This window comes from Eurosta solidaginis, chromosome 3 (genome assembly GCF_040869045.1).
Source record: "Eurosta solidaginis isolate ZX-2024a chromosome 3, ASM4086904v1, whole genome shotgun sequence".
Lineage (NCBI taxonomy): Eukaryota > Metazoa > Arthropoda > Insecta > Diptera > Tephritidae > Eurosta > Eurosta solidaginis.
Window position 1 is genome coordinate 91963337 of NC_090321.1, and position 17791 is coordinate 91981127.

General features: G+C 39.0%; 1 protein-coding gene across 9 annotated transcripts in view; it reads left to right on the forward strand.

Moving 5' to 3' along the window:
- The first annotated feature begins 2074 nt into the window (after positions 1-2074).
- Positions 2075-17791, forward strand: part of LOC137244157 (sphingomyelin phosphodiesterase) — a 162896-nt gene continuing 147179 nt past the window's right edge. For 6 of the 9 annotated variants that reach the window (XM_067772762.1, XM_067772759.1, XM_067772749.1 and 3 more), the window contains exon 1: positions 2075-2527. The gene's annotated coding sequence lies outside the window, so the exon portion shown is untranslated. Of the gene's footprint in view, positions 2528-3850; positions 3964-4004; positions 4226-17791 lie in introns of those variants that run through there. The other 3 variants (XM_067772751.1, XM_067772750.1, XM_067772756.1) reach the window with 3 other exon arrangements.

The window sequence follows — 17791 nt, forward strand, 5'->3', positions numbered from 1 at the left end:
AAAATAAAATATTTGAAATAGGTGTTTCACCACTTCTTCTTCGGGCATTCAATACACTGCGTTTCGATAGCCATTACTGGAAGAAGAATTGAACTATTATGAAGAAAGTATATATACTTATTTTTTATATATATGAACATTTCTAATAAAATCGGCCAAAATCATTTAATAAGTACCCCCTTTTAACAAACTGTATGACAGCGCTTAACCGTTTAAACGCTTATGGCCGTCAAACAAGGGGCGCCAACCGCTTCTTCGCTACTCCAACTGGCCAATTGGTCATACCAAGGGAGCTTAAACTGTTTTTTCCACCTGGTCTCTCCAGCGGTGGGGCCGCCCTCTTCCTCTGCTTTCATAGGAGGATTCCGATAAAAATATTTTCTAGTCGGGAGCGTTATCTTTCATTCGCATAACATGGCCTGACGAGCGTAGCCACTGCGTTATAATTCGCTGGATTATGTTGATGTCTTTCTTAAAACTCGTACAGCTCATAATTAAATCTTCTTCGGTACTCGCCAACGCCAACGCGTAGAAGTCCGTATTTCTTTCGAAGAACTTCTCTCTCGAACAATCCCAGAACCGCTTCATATAGTAGGACGGGTACGATAAGTCACTTGTAGAGAATGATTTTCGTTTACCGAGAGAGGACTTCTTTTTTTCATTGCCTACCTGGTCCTAAGTCGCATTTATTGGCAAGAGTGATACTTCGCTAGATTCAGAACTGATGTTGTTGCTTGTTTTTAATGCTGGTTCCCAAACAAATAAAGTCTTTGACTATTTCGAAATTATGGCTGACTCTTTGCTCGATGACAGTCGGTAATTCGGTTTGTTATTATTCGCCATCAACTCAGCAACTTGTAAATGTCTTGTCTTTAGTTTGGCAACGCTGCCTTTAGTAAACATCCTATTTCAAAAATAGATGTCGCTGCTTGGCCTTTAGCTGCATGTTTTAAATGAAACACAAGGGTGATATGTACTGACTTATGTATTTGTACAGATCACGACCTCTATTTCTCCAGTCTTCTAATGATCCAAAGCATTCCCGTGAGAATTGAGAGGGATGCAGAGCTAGAAAACTCACTGGAAAATGGCTAATATGTGTGAAGTGAGCGCTAATCATTATTTCAATAGCTGACGACCACTGCCTTACACCATGGAGGGGTGTTTATTTAATGATTTTGGGTGTCTTTTATAAGAAGTATTCCTCTTCGTACAGGAAATAAGTGTAAAGAGTTTCTTCACAGTAGGAAAATTCTTCTTCACTGGTCAAAAGAGGTTGCCACACCCATTTAAAAATGTTTAAGTTACGTCAAACGTTCTTCGAGTTATGGCTTCAGAAATGGTACCCAAAGCATTTCCATTCATTTTATTGTTATAAATACATTTTAGAAGAGAAATAGCATATTAACAACTTTTTATAAGGTTTTGTCGGGCATGGCTCTCGAAAATTACAAAAAAAACCCGATCCTGGGCATTTTCAATGAAAATGTGCCACGCCTTAACCTGAAGTTACCTGCCCAAGAGTTTGGAATTTTATTACCTCTATACAAAGGAATAATTTGAGGGGGCGGTACAGCTTTTTCTTAAAACTTAAATTTTTTCATACAAAATATGTCCAATGTAGATACATTTATACAAACTTAAATTTTCTTTTTTTTTTTGTTTTGTATACATGTTTTTTAGAAGTGTTATTTCCATGAAATGTGCTTTATTTGTTTTACAATAAATTATGAATTGTTTTGTAGAAATACAAACTGTAGCTATTGTTTTCTTGAAAAAAAATCTACCAACTTCTACCACTATTTTAATTTTTTGTCTACCAACATTCTCTTTCTAAAGGTCCGTGCACTGGCTATCACTCACCCAGTACCCAGTACCTACTGTCTGCGCAAATCATGAAACTTTTATACAGCATAAAGAACTTACCTAAGCCCACTGCATACAGAAGCTCCAACATAAAGCCAAGCCCCAACTTTGCAGAAAGCTCCCAAACTATGTTTAGCTGCTCTATCGCATATTCTCACTCGCCTCAGCCGCAGAGTAATAGTTGATCAATTGATGGTCAGTTACGTGCGGTACTTCGCCATAAGCGGTCGTGTTTTGGCGGCAGTACTTTGAAGAAGACAAGCTAAGGCAGCTTAAAGTGTGAGCCGCCGTGTACTTGGAGACGTGTTTGTAATTGATAAGCTTTGTCGGCTATCGTGCGAATATGGAAACGGGGAAATAAATTCATATAACAAAAGAGAAAACGCAATAAAACGTGACAATTGTTTGGTTTGTTTTGAATTGGTTTATTTAAAAAATATACAACAACAAAGCTGAAATTATATCTATACAAAGTAATAGTGTATGGGTCAAGCGAATAAGCTGTGAAAGAATAAGCACAGGGTTTAAATTGATCTTTGTGTGATTATTTGAAACCAAACTAAAATTTTGAAAGTGAATTTCGTGCAGCCGAGCGATAATTGGATTAGTTTCCTTTAATGAGCTCAAAATAAATGATTTGTTATATGTAATTGAATAAAAGGTAAAATTTTGATAAATACGTATTACACGCATGCGCAACTCACCATGCCGTGGACAACTCCTTCTATGTACATATACATATAATGCCCATAAGCGATGGCAAACAACCGACCAGTGTCCACTGTCGATAGGTGACGTTCAGTGTTTGTCGATTATCGATAGTTTCAGACGTCCTTTGCTTTAGCTTTTTAGTTCTGTTAAAAATAACCGAATTTGATATTATTGTCGTCTTTCCGCAATGAATAGAATTTCAAATTTCTCAACTGCTCCGGCTCACGCTCAATTCTCACGGGAATCCTCTGGATCATTGAGAGACTTGAGAAGCAGATGTCGTGAAATTTTCGCACACGTGAAATGTGATAGGCAGATGTCGCCGCTATTTTTCATTTAACTCATACGGCGAAAGGCTAAGCAGCGACATCTATTTTTGAAAAAGTAGGTATATTAAAGGCCGCGTTGCCAACCTAAAAGAAGTAATTAACAAATTATCTGGCTCACAAATTGAACCAGACTTCTATCTGGATTTATCTGGCTCAAATCGTTGTTGTTGCATTTACATGCAAAATTATTTATCTGGCTCAGGATTTTGCCACGGGATGATAGCTATTTTTTCGCAAACAAAAACAAATTTGAATGTTTAACTTTTTTATTTCCTTTTTGCAAATTTACTTTTAAATATTGCATTACTCAAAAACTTCAAAAACAGGTCACAGCTGAACAGAATAGATACGGTTAAACCTTGTCAGTGCTTTTATCGTGTGCTTCCCCAAAAATAATATTAAAAATGATTGAGAGTCAAAAGATATACTCGTATACAAGTTGGTAGCCAGCTTAACTGCTTGCAAATGTTCTGCAGCCAGTGCGGATCCACGGTAAAAGTCTCAAAGCTTTGAAAACATGTGACGCATATATCTTTTTTTCAAACTTTAGACATTGCCGGCTAAGAAAGCTAGGGCTGAAAACGCTGTTACTTTCCTGTGACGAGCAAAAGCTTGGCTGAAAAGTTCAAAGCTTTGGAGGATTACCCCCTTCGCTGTTTACATGGGCAGGGGTCTCTGAGAGTACCTACTGGGCTAAAACATTTTACTTCATTCGCATTACATGGCCGTGAACAATATCGGATATTCAATAACATCTAAACAAAGAAAGTCGATGCTCAAAATATCGATACGAATTTTCCATGATAAAAGAGTTTTTCTAAATTGAAAGAAACTTGAAATAAACCAATTCTTAATTATCTGCAAATGGTGGGAGCGACACGGCAAGAAGACCAAGAATATTAATTTGTCTTTGGGCCGTTTTCTCGACTGTTAAATTATGGAAGAAGTCTGGCAACGCTGCCAATAAAAAAGTAAAAGAGACGAAAAAATCACGTGCTTAATCAAAAAATATGTTGGTTTAAAACTGTGTGAATTTTGTGCAAAACGCTAATAAGAGGTAAAAAGTTTAGACCAGAGAAAGAAATAGTTAGTGAAAAGTTAGTGGAAGAACCTAAGAGCTTCATATAAAGCCGAATGCAATGACGTGAAACACGAATTGAAAAAATTACAAGCCACAATCAGTTGTTTCTTGTGTAAAGACAAAACAGATGTCTTTCTCGAAGCGAAAAATTTTAACGTGTGGATTGATAGCATTTTAAATTAGTCGACAGGATAAATATAGCAGGCATTGCAGAAGATGAAATTGAGTTCAAAGAGAGGTAAATTTTAGCAGGTAGTCAAGAAAGAGGTCTTGGTGTCTCAAGTTTTGCAGTTTTTACATAGCAAAATGGTTACTCATATTCACGGCACGTGCTTTAAGCTCAATGGAAAACTGTAAGTAGTGATATCACATGTCCTGAAGGTTGGGTGGCCGCAATGAATCCGCGTTGTTGCTGAATTTAGACTCATTCACCATCGAATGAAGACTTATGGCTTTCCTTTTAAATTTCCAGCAAAATGGAGGTATTAAGCTCGCCTAGGTTGAATATAATTTAGAAAAAGTTTTTCTAGGGTCGCCCCTCGGCAGCGGTTTACAATATAAGATATGAATAGTTGGAGTAGCTTAAGGTAAAGTCTTATAGCGAAATCCCATGGTTGCTATATTTTTTGTACCCTGTACTGTACCCTGTTGCTGAATTTAGACTCATTCACCATCGAATGAAGACTTATGGATTTCCTTTTAAATTTCCAGCAAAATGGAGGTATTAAGCTCGCCTAGGTTGAATATAATTTAGAAAAAGTTTTTATAGGGTCGCCCCTCGGCAGCGGTTTACAATATAAGATATGAATAGTTGGAGTAGCTTAAGGTAAAGTCTTATAGCGAAATCCCATGGTTGCTATATTTTTTGTACCCTGTACTGTACCCTGTTGCTGAATTTAGACTCATTCACCATCGAATGAAGACTTATGGATTTCCTTTTAAATTTCCAGCAAAATGGAGGTATTAAGCTCGCCTAGGTTGAATATAATTTAGAAAAAGTTTTTATAGGGTCGCCCCTCGGCAGCGGTTTACAATATAAGATATGAATAGTTGGAGTAGCTTAAGGTAAAGTCTTATAGCGAAATCCCATGGTTGTTATATTTTTTGTACCCTGTAAATAATTCCTAAAGTTTCATCGTTGATATCGATAGTACCGACAGTGTTGTCAAAAGTGTGCCATCACCAGTGTAGTGCTGATTGCGTGCAACTTTGTAGAAGTGGCCAAATGCAAGTTTAACGCAAAGCTACCAAAAATATTAAACGACGTGAAAGTTGAAGTCGATTTTTCTTCTTTATTGATATCATTTTATGAAAAATTTGGTTATGGAAGTAAAAAAAACTCATTTGAATAAACAGCGAAATTTTCGATCATTTTTAATTTTCACTGTTTTGCCTTAATGTCCTTCTGCTCTTTCACTTTTACTTCCTACCTTATGTGACGTGTAATCGCTGTTATTTCATCTTTTATGATTTCCTCTATGTAACTTTAGTTAACGCATGTGCAACCAGCTGTTATTTAAGCTGTCCAGTGTTACCATATTTGCTAACATTTGTTGTTGGTCCTATTTATCCTATACTACTGTTTGTATAGCTCAATGGCTGCGAAAATAATAAAATTGTCTGCAGTAAAATATATGTAAAAGAGAAGTCGCAACAGAAACTTGAAATAAAAAAAAAAGAAATCGCATTCTTTGGCGTCTACTCAACAGTCTCTCAGCTCATGTAAACAAAAGTAACTAAAAACAAGTAAGGAAGGTTAAGTTCGGGTGTAACCGAATATTACATACTCAGTTGAGAGCTGTGGTGACAACATAAGGGAAAATAACCATGTAGGAAAATGAACCGAGGGTAACCCTGGAATGTGTTTGTATGACATGTGTATCAAATGAAAGGTATTAAAGATTTTTTTTATGAGGGAGTGGGCCATAGTTCTATAGGTGGACGCCATTTATGGATATCGCCATAAAGGTGGATGAGGGTTGACTCTAGAATTTGTTTGTACGATATGGGTATCAAACGAAAGTTGTTAATGAGTATTTTAAAAGGGCGTGGGGCTTAGTTGTATAGGTGGACGCCTTTTCGAGATATCGCCATAAAGGTGGACCAGGGGTGACTCTAGAATGTGTTTGTACGTTACGGGTATCAAATGAAAGGTGTTAATGCGTATTTTAAAAGGGAGTGATCCTTAGTTCCATAGGTGGACGCCGTTTCGAGATATTGCCATAAAGGTGGACCAGGGGTGACTCTAGAATGTGTTTGTACGATATGGGTATCAAATAAAAGGGGCTAATGAGGATTTTAAAAGGGAGTGGGCCTTAGTTCTATAGGTGGACGCCTTTTAGATATATCGCCATATAGGTGGACCAGGGGTGACTCTAGAATCTGTTTGTACGATATGGGTATCAAATGAAAGGTATTAATGAGTATTTTAAAAGGGCGTGGGGCTTAGTTCTATAGGTGGACACCTTTTCGAGATATCGCCATAAAGGTGAACCAGGGGTGACTCTAGAATGTGTTTGTACGATATGGGTATCAAATTAAAGGTATTAATGAGGCTTTTAAAATGGAGTGGTGGTAGTTGTATTTGTGAAGGCGTTTTCCAGATATCGACCAAAATGTGGACCAGGGTGACCCAGAACATCATCTGTTGTATACCGCTAACTTATTTATATATATAATACGACGAACAGTATTGCTGCCAAGATTTCAAGGGTTTTTTATTTCGCCCTGCAGAACTTTTTCATTTTATTCTCCTTAATATGGCAGGTGTCAAACCTATTTTACAAAGGTTTTTTATAAAGTTATATTTTGCGTCAATAAACCATTCCAATTACCATATTTCATCCCTTTTTTCGTATTTGGTATAGAATTATGGCATTTTTTCATTTTTCGTAATTTTCGATATCGAAAAAGTGGGCGTGGTCAAAGTCGGATTTCGGCCATTTTGTATACCAATATAAAGTGAGTTCAGATAAGTACGTGAACTGAGTTTAGTAAAGATATATCAATTTTTGCTCAATTTATCATGTTAACGGCCGAGCGGAAGGACAGACGGTCGACTGTGTATAAAAACTGGGCGTGGCTTCAACCGATTTCGCCCTTTTTCACAGAAATAAGTTATCGTCCCAGAATCTAAGCCCCTACCAAATTTCACAAGGATTGGTAAATGTTTGTTCGACTTATGGCATTAAAAGTATCCTAGACAAATTAAATTAAAAAGGGCGGAGCCACGCCCATTTTGAAATTTTCTTTTATTTTGTTGCACCATATCATTACTGGAGTTGCATGTTGACATAATTTACTTATATACTGTCAAGATATTAAATTTTTTGTTAAAATTTGACTTAAAGTGGGCGTGGTCGTTCCCCGATTTTGCTAATTTTTATTAAGCATACATATAGTAACAGGAGTAACGTTCCTGCCAAATTTCATCATGATATCTTCAACGACTGCGAAATTACAGCTTGCAAAAATTTTAAATTACCTTCTTTTAAAAGTGGGCGGTGCCACGCCCATTGTCCAAAAGTTTACTAATTTTCTATTCTGCGTCATAAGTTCAACTCACCTACCAAGCTTCATCGCTTTATCCGTCTTTGGTAATGAATTATCGCACTTTTTCGGTTTTTCGAAATTTTCGATATCGAAAAAGTGGGCGTGGCTCAATCAAATTTTTTTTCGATCCTGATGATTTTGATATATGGAAGTCTATATCTATCTCGATTCCTTTATACCTGTACAACCAACCGTTATCCAATCAAAGTTAATATACTCTCTGAGCTCTGCTCAACTGAGTATAAAAAAAAAAAACAAAAAATGAAAAATTACAATCGCCGATTGCTTAACATGTCGTTTATGAACTCTGTCATTTTATGCTTTTCGTTTACGGTTTTATGTGTCGTATTTTTTTTCTTCTTTATGAATTGTATTCCAATGGGTTTCTTCATATTGCATTTATGCCATCTAGTTAGAGTAAGCCATTAGCTTATTTGTTTAACATTCATTTTGAACGAATCGTGTTTTGAATTCAAAATTGTCATTGATTCATTAAAGCGTTCGCTTATTGACATTCTTGGATTAATTTTGTTTCCATACTGGTCTAGTTGTTATTGGTCCAATTTGTGATAAGCCGACACGGCAATTGAAACCCTTGCAATTAAATTTAGTCTTGACTTCGCAGATTAGAGGCAATTTTGTAGTGTAATACAATACCGTTTTTAGGGAGAGCACTTTCATATTGGTGTTTCCAACGTTACGCCCGTTCCACCCTGGCACACTTTTTTAAGTACACGGTTAGAAATCTGAGCCTAAATTTTAAACACTTCATCGGCTTAAGCAATTTTTGAAACAATTCTCTCCTAAATTGGAAACCTATCAATTTATTAGTGTGTTTTTTAATTTGACTCGATTTTAATTTAAAACTTATTTCAACAGCAAGTTTAAAATATTAAAATACTTCAAGGTTCGATTCGAGCTCAAGGCCAGAACAATAATTCTTTTCTAATGATAATTATTGTTATTTTTTTAATTTTTCTAAATTTGAAAAATTGTATTTTGTTTTTTTTGGAATAGCAAGTAGAAAATTTTTCAGACAACCTGCCATAGCTGCGCAGATAGGTCCATTTCGAAGGGTGCTAAGCCTTCATCATCATTTATCAATAGGCCGATAAAAAACAAAAAAACAATTGATATTAAAATTCTTTTAAATCAAAACTCAAAAACTTCACAAAGCCAAAAATATATATGTGCTTGTAGTATCTTCTGGGTTTGAAATAAAACCAAAAAGTTTCAATATTTAAAAATAGAAACTTGTGTAAAAGTCTGGTTTGAGAGCAAACCCCAAGAGTTTAAACTTCGTGTAGAAAATTTAAAAAATAAAAAATTTTAGTTGCGAAAAATGCTGCAAGTCATAGATTCTTTTTCGAAACATTTTATTATTCATATAAGTTGTTATGATATGTTTTCTTACACTGATGTTGTTGTTGTTGTAGCAGTGCTTCGCCCCACCTAACAGCTGCGACCGATCACAAATTGTCATCAATATCCTCTAACGGGAGTCCAAGGAAACTGGCTGTTTCATCAGGGGTGGACCATAATGAAAGGGGTGTTAGAGGCGTTGGTTCCAAATTACAATTAAAGAGATGGTTCGTGTCATGTTGGGACACATTGCAAGCGGGGCATACATTTGGTATGTCGGGGTTGATTCTGGATAGGTAAGAGTTTAACCTGTTACAGTATCCAGAACGAAGTTGAGCAAGAGTGACACGCGTTTCCCTGGGGAGTATGCCTTCCTCTTCCGCAAGTTTTGGGTACTTTTCTTTGAGTACTGGATTCACCGGGAAATTCCCGGCATAAAGGTCCGACGCCTGTTTGTGGAGTTCACCAAGGACCTGCTTGTATTTTTGTGCTTCATACGGCTGGGTTCTCAGGTGCCGTATTTCCTCAAAATGCTTACGGAGATGACTCCTTAAGCCCCAAGGCGGTGTTGGCTCATCAATCAGATGTCTGTTGGGATGCCCAGGTTTCTGTGTATTCAACAGGAACTGTTTGGTTAGCATCTCATTTCTCTCCCTGATGGGGAGTATTCTCGCCTCGTTATGTAGATGGTGTTCTGGGGACATAAGAAGACAGCCCGTGGCGATTCTGAGAGCAGTATTTTGGCAGGCCTGTAGCTTCTTCCAGTGGGTAATTTTTAGGCTTGGCGACAATATGGGAGACGCGTAGCACGTAATCGGCTGGCCAATGGCTTTGGATGTAGTAATGAGCGTTTCTTTATCTTTTCCCCAAGTACTGCCAGCAAGCGATTTGAGGATTTTATTACGGCTCTGGATTGTCTGAACAATTGCGGCTGCGTGCTCACCAAAATGTAGATCCTGATCAAACGTCACACCCAAGATTTTGGGGTGTAGGACAGTCCGTAGCATAGTGCCATCGACGTGGATGTTCAAAATGGTCGACATTTGGGACGTCTATGTTGTAAATGATGTCGCGGAAGATCTAGTCGGTGATAATGCCAGGTTTCGCGAGGCGAAAAACTGGAGAGATCAGGGAGGTAGCCGTTTATTCTGTTGCAGAGCTCATCGATCTGTGGGCCTGGGCCTGTGGCCATTATTGTGTAGTCATCGGCGTAAGAAATGATAGTGACTTCTTCTGGTGGTGAAGGTAGTTTAGATATGTAGAAATTGAACAAAAGTGGGGATAGGACACCACCCTGTGGCACCCCTTGTTTAATTCTTCTTGGTTTTGATGTTTCGTTTCTAAATTGCACAGATGCCTGCCGACCACCCAGATAATTTGCGGTCCACCTTTTAAGACATGGGGGAAGGGTAGAACCTTCTAGGTCTTGCAGTAACGAGCCATGGTTGACCGTATCAAAAGCTTTTGATAGGTCTAGCGCTACGAGTACTGTTCTGTGGTGGGGGTTTTGATTTAAACTGCAATTTATCTGGGCGCTGATGGCATTTAGCGCGGTGGTGGTGCTATGAAGTTTTCTGAAGCCATGCTGATGACAGGCTAGCTGCAAATTTGCTTGGAAGTAGGGGAGTAAAATGGCTTCAAGCGTCTTTGCTACTGGCGATAGGAGAGATATCGGACGATACGACTCTCCTATGTTAGCTGGTTTCCCAGCTTTAGTAGCGGGATCACCTTGGCCATTTTCCATTTTTCGAGTATGACAAAGGTGTAAAGAGACAGGTTGAAGACATGTGCTAAATATTTGAAACCCTCTTTCCCTAGGCTTTTAAGCATCGGCATGGTTATGCCGTCTGGACCCACTGCTTTGGATGGTTTAGCGTGACCAATGGCATCCTCAACCTCTTTGGTGGTGATGGTATTTGGTGATGCGCTGAATTTATGTTTATGTGCGTGTCTGTTGGCCCTCCATCTATCTTTGTCGACCGTAGAATGCATTATATATTGTCAGCAGAAAGAGCTCGCGCATTTTTTCGCAGCCGACAGCACTTTATCGTCAAAGGCGATGAAAACTTTGTCATTGTGCTTAGACGGATTCGATAGGGACTTTACGCTGGACCAAAGTTTACCCACACCGGCAGAGAGGTTACAGCCTCTTAGGTGCTCCTCCCATTTCGCCCGCTTGTGTTCGTCCACAAGCAATCTGATACGTTGGTTTATATCCATTATTTGGGGTTCACCTGGATCGAGCTGTCTTATAAGGTCACGTTCTCTCGCTAAATTTGCGGCCTCCGCCGGGAAGTGGGCCGGATGTCGGGAATTATCCAGGCGGGGATGAAACGTGCCTAGGCGGATTCAATGACCTTGCGGAAGGCACGCTCCCCTTGGCGGGCATCATTCGGGATAGGGAGGGCAGCAAAGAGGTTCTCTGTAAAAGATTTTTATTCGTCCCACATTCCTTTTTTAAAGTTTATGAAAGTGCGTTTTTCTGTGACGATGAAGACGGCGGTACGCTCGAGCGAAATAAGTATAGGCAGGTGGTCGGATGTAAATGTTACCATCGGCTGCCAGTTAACGCAGTTTACGAGTTCTGCGCACACGATTGAGATATCCGGCGAACTGTGACAGCTTCCTACCATACGTGTGGGGGCGTATCCGTTTATTGTGCAGAACGTCGTTTCTTCTATTTGGTCCGCCAACAACTCACCCCTACTGTCCGCCCGCAAGTTTGAATGCCATAGATCGTGATGGGCATTGAAATCGCCTAAGATGATGTGATTGTTGCCAGTGAGTATGGCACTGATATTAGGGCGGTATCCACTGGGTCAACAGGTGGCAGGAGGGATGTAGATGTTGATGATTTCTAGGTTTGCATCGCCTGACCGGACAGATAGGCTTTGACGTTCTAAGATATTGTCCCTGCGGTCGATGCCAGGATCAAATATATGATATTGCACAGAGTGGTGTGTGGTAAACGCGAGACCGCCCCCATTCCCGCTCATGCGATCTTTTCTGTGGACATTATACCCAGAACAGGTTTGCATTGCATATCTTGCTGTGAGTTTAGTCTCTTGAATCGCAGCAATGCGGATGTTATGCCGCTTCATGAAATCGACTATCTCCGTGATCTTCCCAGTTAGTCCATTACAGTTTAACTGCAGAATTCTGAAGTGCATAGGGGAAGACGTCGCCACTCTTGGAGTAAGTGACTGTTCACTACGCCTGGGTTGAGGAAGGCTAGGACGCAACTGCTGTTGTGGCCCTGGGACTGGACGTCCTTGGGCAAGCATTGGGGTACCCGGTTGATTTGGGTTTGCGACCTGGCAACATGGCGCAATGAAACCCGTCGGGGGGTTGGAGAAGACGGGGGCAGGGGCTGATGCTCAGCGTTGCTACCGACTCTACTACGGAGATATTAGTTATGAGTGGTAGCATTTGTTTGAGTTGTTGGCGCCGGGGGCGCGAGCAGCAGCGGGTACTAGTTGTGGCTTGCTGAGCAGCAGGGCTGCTGGAAGGTAGTGGGGGCGCTGAGGCGTAGACTACGGGACGCCCTTGGGCGTGAACAGCAAGGAGCCACAAAATATTTATAAAAGTTACGTGGACGTCCGGTTTTGGGATCAAACCCAGAACAACCTGTCCGATGCAACCATGCCTTACACGAGACACACTTAACAGAGTATGACCATCCTAAAAAGATTCTTTTCCGGCAGATGCAGCAAACCCATTTCTCAGGACCGGGGTCTGGAGACGGACCCGGATTGGATTCGATACCTTCCCGGAGAAAGAGAATATGGACGCAGAGAATAGCGACACAGAATTCTGAAGTGCATAGGGGAAGACGTCGCCACTCTTGGAGTAAGTGACTGTTCACTACGCCTGGGTTGAGGAAGGCTAGGACGCAACTGCTGTTGTGGCCCTGGGACTGGACGTCCTTGGGCAAGCATTGGGGTACCCGGTTGATTTGGGTTTGCGACCTGGCAACATGGCGCAATGAAACCCGTCGGGGGGTTGGAGAAGACGGGGGCAGGGGCTGATGCTCAGCGTTGCTACCGACTCTACTACGGAGATATTAGTTATGAGTGGTAGCATTTGTTTGAGTTGTTTACGCCGGGGGCGCGAGCAGCAGCGGGTACTAGTTGTGGCTTGCTGAGCAGCAGGGCTGCTGGAAGGTAGTGGGGGCGCTGAGGCGTAGACTACGGGACGCCCTTGGGCGTGAACAGCAAGGAGCCACAAAATATTTATAAAAGTTACGTGGACGTCCGGTTTTGGGATCAAACCCAGAACAACCTGTCCGATGCAACCATGCCTTACACGAGACACACTTAACAGAGTATGACCATCCTAAAAAGATTCTTTTCCGGCAGATGCAGCAAACCCATTTCTCAGGACCGGGGTCTGGAGACGGACCCGGATTGGATTCGATACCTTCCCGGAGAAAGAGAATATGGACGCAGAGAATAGCGACACACAGCTAAGTATGTATGTTCTGAAAACGTACCTCTTGTTTCAGGTGACATAATATTTCCTTGGAATTTACCGGAATGGTAATAAATAAGACATATTTTGTAAACAGCTTTCAGACGTTCCAACTTTTGACAGCCCGAGAATCTTTGGTTCTAATGCATCTCGGAAAACTAATTATGGGACCATACGGATACCTAAAAATGCCGTGTGGTTTTTAAAGAGAAATTGCGTCCGAACGCTTGCACCCGTACATTTAATGCGGTTTTTATTATCAGTTTGACGGATGTATAATCTTAGCCATTCACTATTCCCATTTAATATTACGGACGATTTTTTGAACCTTGCCCGAAAATAATTTTCAAGTAACTTACTATATGTATTCGGGTAATCGTTAATATCTTCCATATTACCCAACTAATTGTACCAATCTTTTGTGTCGTAGAGGACAACATATGCGGATTTCAATTGGGATCCATAAATATATCCTAAGGAAAACTGTACTTTTTTCTCTTGTTGACACTTTCACAGAAATACCCATATGCAAAGTTTCATAGAAAATAAATAACCATGTAATTAGTCATAGAACGGGTTGGAAATAGTGAGCGTGTAATAGGTAGCAATGCTTTATCTAACAAACTCTAACAAACTCTTCCTCAACCAGCACTATAACCAGAAACAATTCTAGTATAAGTTTCAGTGTCCTTAGTGAAGACCTTCAAATTGCCGACCGGTAATTTAAACAAGTAAGGCTGCTTAAGTTCGGGTGTAACCGAACATTTTATACTCAGCTTAGAGATTCTAACAAACAGTTCGTTTAGTTTCACCTTTTGGCACTAAGAATTATCACAAGTGGACATATTTAGTGTTTAACGAGTTAGAAATTTGTGGTGACAACTTAACGGCGGTAACGTGCTTTGCCTACCACACCGAAAATCCTGGGTTCCAGGCAAAGCAACATCAAAGTTTTAGAAACAAGCTTTTCCATTAGGAGAACATTTTTCTAAGCCGGGTCGCCCTTCGACAGTAATATAGCAAGCACTCCGAGTGTATTTCTGCCATGAAAAGCTTCTCTGTGAAAACTCATCTGCCTGGCACATGCCGTTCGGAGTCGGCATAAAACAAGTAGGTTCCGTCCCGCCAGTTTGTAGGAAAAATTAAAAGGAGCACGGCGCAAATTGGAAGAGAAGCTCGGCGGAGGTTATCGCGCCTTACATTTATTTATTTTTTGTTTGCAAAATTGATGTTGTCACGTTTGTTGCGTTTTCCAAGGTTTTATATATAAACAGTTTGCGTGCTTGAAACTAATCGAAGTGGTAGGATCTGCGGTTTATTCCGCTGATCCGGAAGTAAACTGATCCTACAAGCTGCCATATCACTGTAGTGTAGCCGTGACCAAAGAAGAAGAGACACTGGAGGAAAATGTTTTAAATGCAGCCATGTCAACTTCTATAAGGGCTGCTAAAGATGGCAAAAAAATTAAGTAGTCGATTAATTAATTAATTGCTTAATTGCAAGCAAAATAAAACTACTGGGATTATTACGAGTTAAATCAGCTTTTATGTTTTATATTAAGTTTTTGAAATTGATATCAAAATCAGCAGACCTGCAGATATTGTCCGTACTTTGGCTTACCTGGTAAATTTGAAATGTATTTGGATCCGTCTTTCCCTCGTTGCCGGTTAACCAGGCATCCGAACAGTTAACATGTACATTAGGGTGGCCCTTATTTTCCAAAGTGTTCCGATTCTGGATCTCACCCCCTAGAAATATGCGAATAGCCTAAAAACTAGAATATACAAAGTTTTAGATCAATCGAAAAAGGGCTAGAGGTGGCGCAAAGAGCTTGAACTCCTGAAAAATTACGAATTTTTAGAATTTCTTAAATTTGGTCAACCCTACTTCATTTGTTATGGGTGAAACGTAATTTATCGTGTTATTAGTAAGTTTTACAGATATTTGGCTTTCAAATAAATCTAAAAAAAAACAAAAATTGGTCAAATAATAATAAAGTTATAAAATAAATTATGCCTTAAACACGGTGCTATTACTTCAAGAATGTGTATATAATGAGTATACGTAAATGAGTTTGTTTCAAATTTATTTATTATAAATTTTTTTGAAAATACATTTTTAAAACATATAAATATATCTTGTGAAACTTTAGCTGACACGTATATAATATGATATTATTTCCAAAGATCTAATTAATGATGATTTAGTATTTGATTCAAATTGTTTTTTGTAATCAGTTACAACTTGTAAAAAAGATTGTTTTTCTTGTTCGTCATTTGTAAGTATTCTATTGTATTCTTCCATAAGCTTTACTCCCCGTTCTGCTGTGTCGTTAACTACTTGTATTTATAACAGCATCTAAGCTTTTTTATGGGTTCCTGTATCCCTCCAGTATAGTGGATCTACCTCCAGAAATTGAGATGATATCCCAAACCGACCAAAAAAATCAATTGTATTTCCTGTTACAAAATCGTGTAGTTCTTTTTCTATGAATTTATTGATTTCACTGGGCCTTAAGTGTAACCTCTTTAAATTTTATGTTTTCTTGTCGTAGCTGTCTATGCTTTTGATTTTTCCACAATCTTTTTCTTCATGGTACAAGAGACGTCATCATCGAACAATGCCAATGCAATACATTCTTCAGACAGGTGCCATAGGTGGTTACAAAACTTTTTTATTGCAATGTCAGATATTTTTTATTAGCATTTCTGTATTTATAAATTTCTTTAATAAGAGATAAGTCTTGAAGAGGTTCTCTATGAGGATTGGTACAGTAAAACCAAAGCTTAATATAGAATTGTATAATAAACTCGCATATACTTGCTATCGAATTCTCTCCATACTCCGTTAGTTTAAACTGTTCACGAAATAAATAGATTTTTAAGCAATACAATGCCTTAGACATCCACCGAGCATGATGAGTGGGCTTTGGTGTACGAAACTTTATGCCATCAGTTGCTCCTAGACATATAGACGTTAATTCCAATAATTCCCTATAGTCATCTATTACTATCTTGTTTTTCAACTATTCCTTAGAGGGTTTTTTAAAATAGTATCTTTGCTATCGCTTAAAAGTAATTTCACTTCGTTATTTTGTAGCAAATCTCTAAAACTATTTTTGTCGATGTTTTTGCAATTTTCTTGAAATCGCCGAGATAACTGAATGTTCTTACTAGTATTTACTGGAAAATAACTCTCAGCAGAACTTCATAAATATGATGACAAGGTAGATAAAAAAGTTTTTCCCCGAGTTTTTTTTTTCTAGTAACGTTGCAGCTCCTTTTATAACGCTTGTGTTAACCGATGTCGTATCAAAACAACAGGCCAAAATATCATCCTTCAGATGCCATTCAAATAACAGTTCATACAACGTATCAGCTGTTTCCGAGCCTGTTGCACCATATAATTTTGCAGCTCCAATTAACTGTTCACCATTCCTGTAAGCTGTAAGTAACAACAACTGGAAGTCGTTTCACCTTTTCACGACCTGTTATTTCTGGAAGTGGTTTTCCATCCCAATGCAGAGTGCCGCAATTTATCTATTTAAAAAAAAAAATACTATTCAAAATTTGTTCATTCAAGAGCAGTATAGTTTTAATTTTTTTTAATTTCTTTCGACATGCTTGTTGCAAGAACAAGTTGCATGCAGGCTTAAATTTGTTGTGGCATCACGTATTTCGAAAGAAAATTTATAAAAAAATATATGTGTATAAGTTAACACCTGCTAAGCATATTTATGGGTAACAATATCTTCCCATATGAATTGCCGAATATGAAACCTACTATTGCATTTAATGTGAACGTTCCGTTCACACGCTGAAGGGCCATTACTGATACTTAGCATAGACTTGATTTGAATTGAGAACTGCCACTTACAGTTCTGTTAAATGAACATTGTATGTTACTCATTACTCAAAACTTAGCAACACTTAACTTGACTTAGAAGTCTGTTGAATTTTGATTTTCTATGTAAGTTCTAAGTGACGTTTACATATTGAGATGCCATATGTTTGTTTCCATTTCATTTTGACATTTTGTCATATAAATTGATATGTATTGATTATAATGCCAGATTGTATGAGCTAAGTGGAGTATAATCGTGGCTAAGTTGCCAAGTTTACGCCAAGTCAAGTCAAGTCTATGCTAAGTATCAGTAATGGGCCCTTAACACCAGCTAAGGAGATTCATGGAAAACGGTATCTTCCCAAATGAATGCCAAGTATGAAACCTACTAATGCATTTAATGTGAACGTTCCGTTCACACCAACAACGCTGACGCTATGTCTGTGAAGGTGCGCGTGACAATATTGAAGTAAAGCAGTAAACAACAACAATGCTTTGAATTGAATGATAAACAACAGCAAATGCGACAAATGCAACAACAATATCAACTGCGACCGCTGTTGCCTTCGCCACCGCT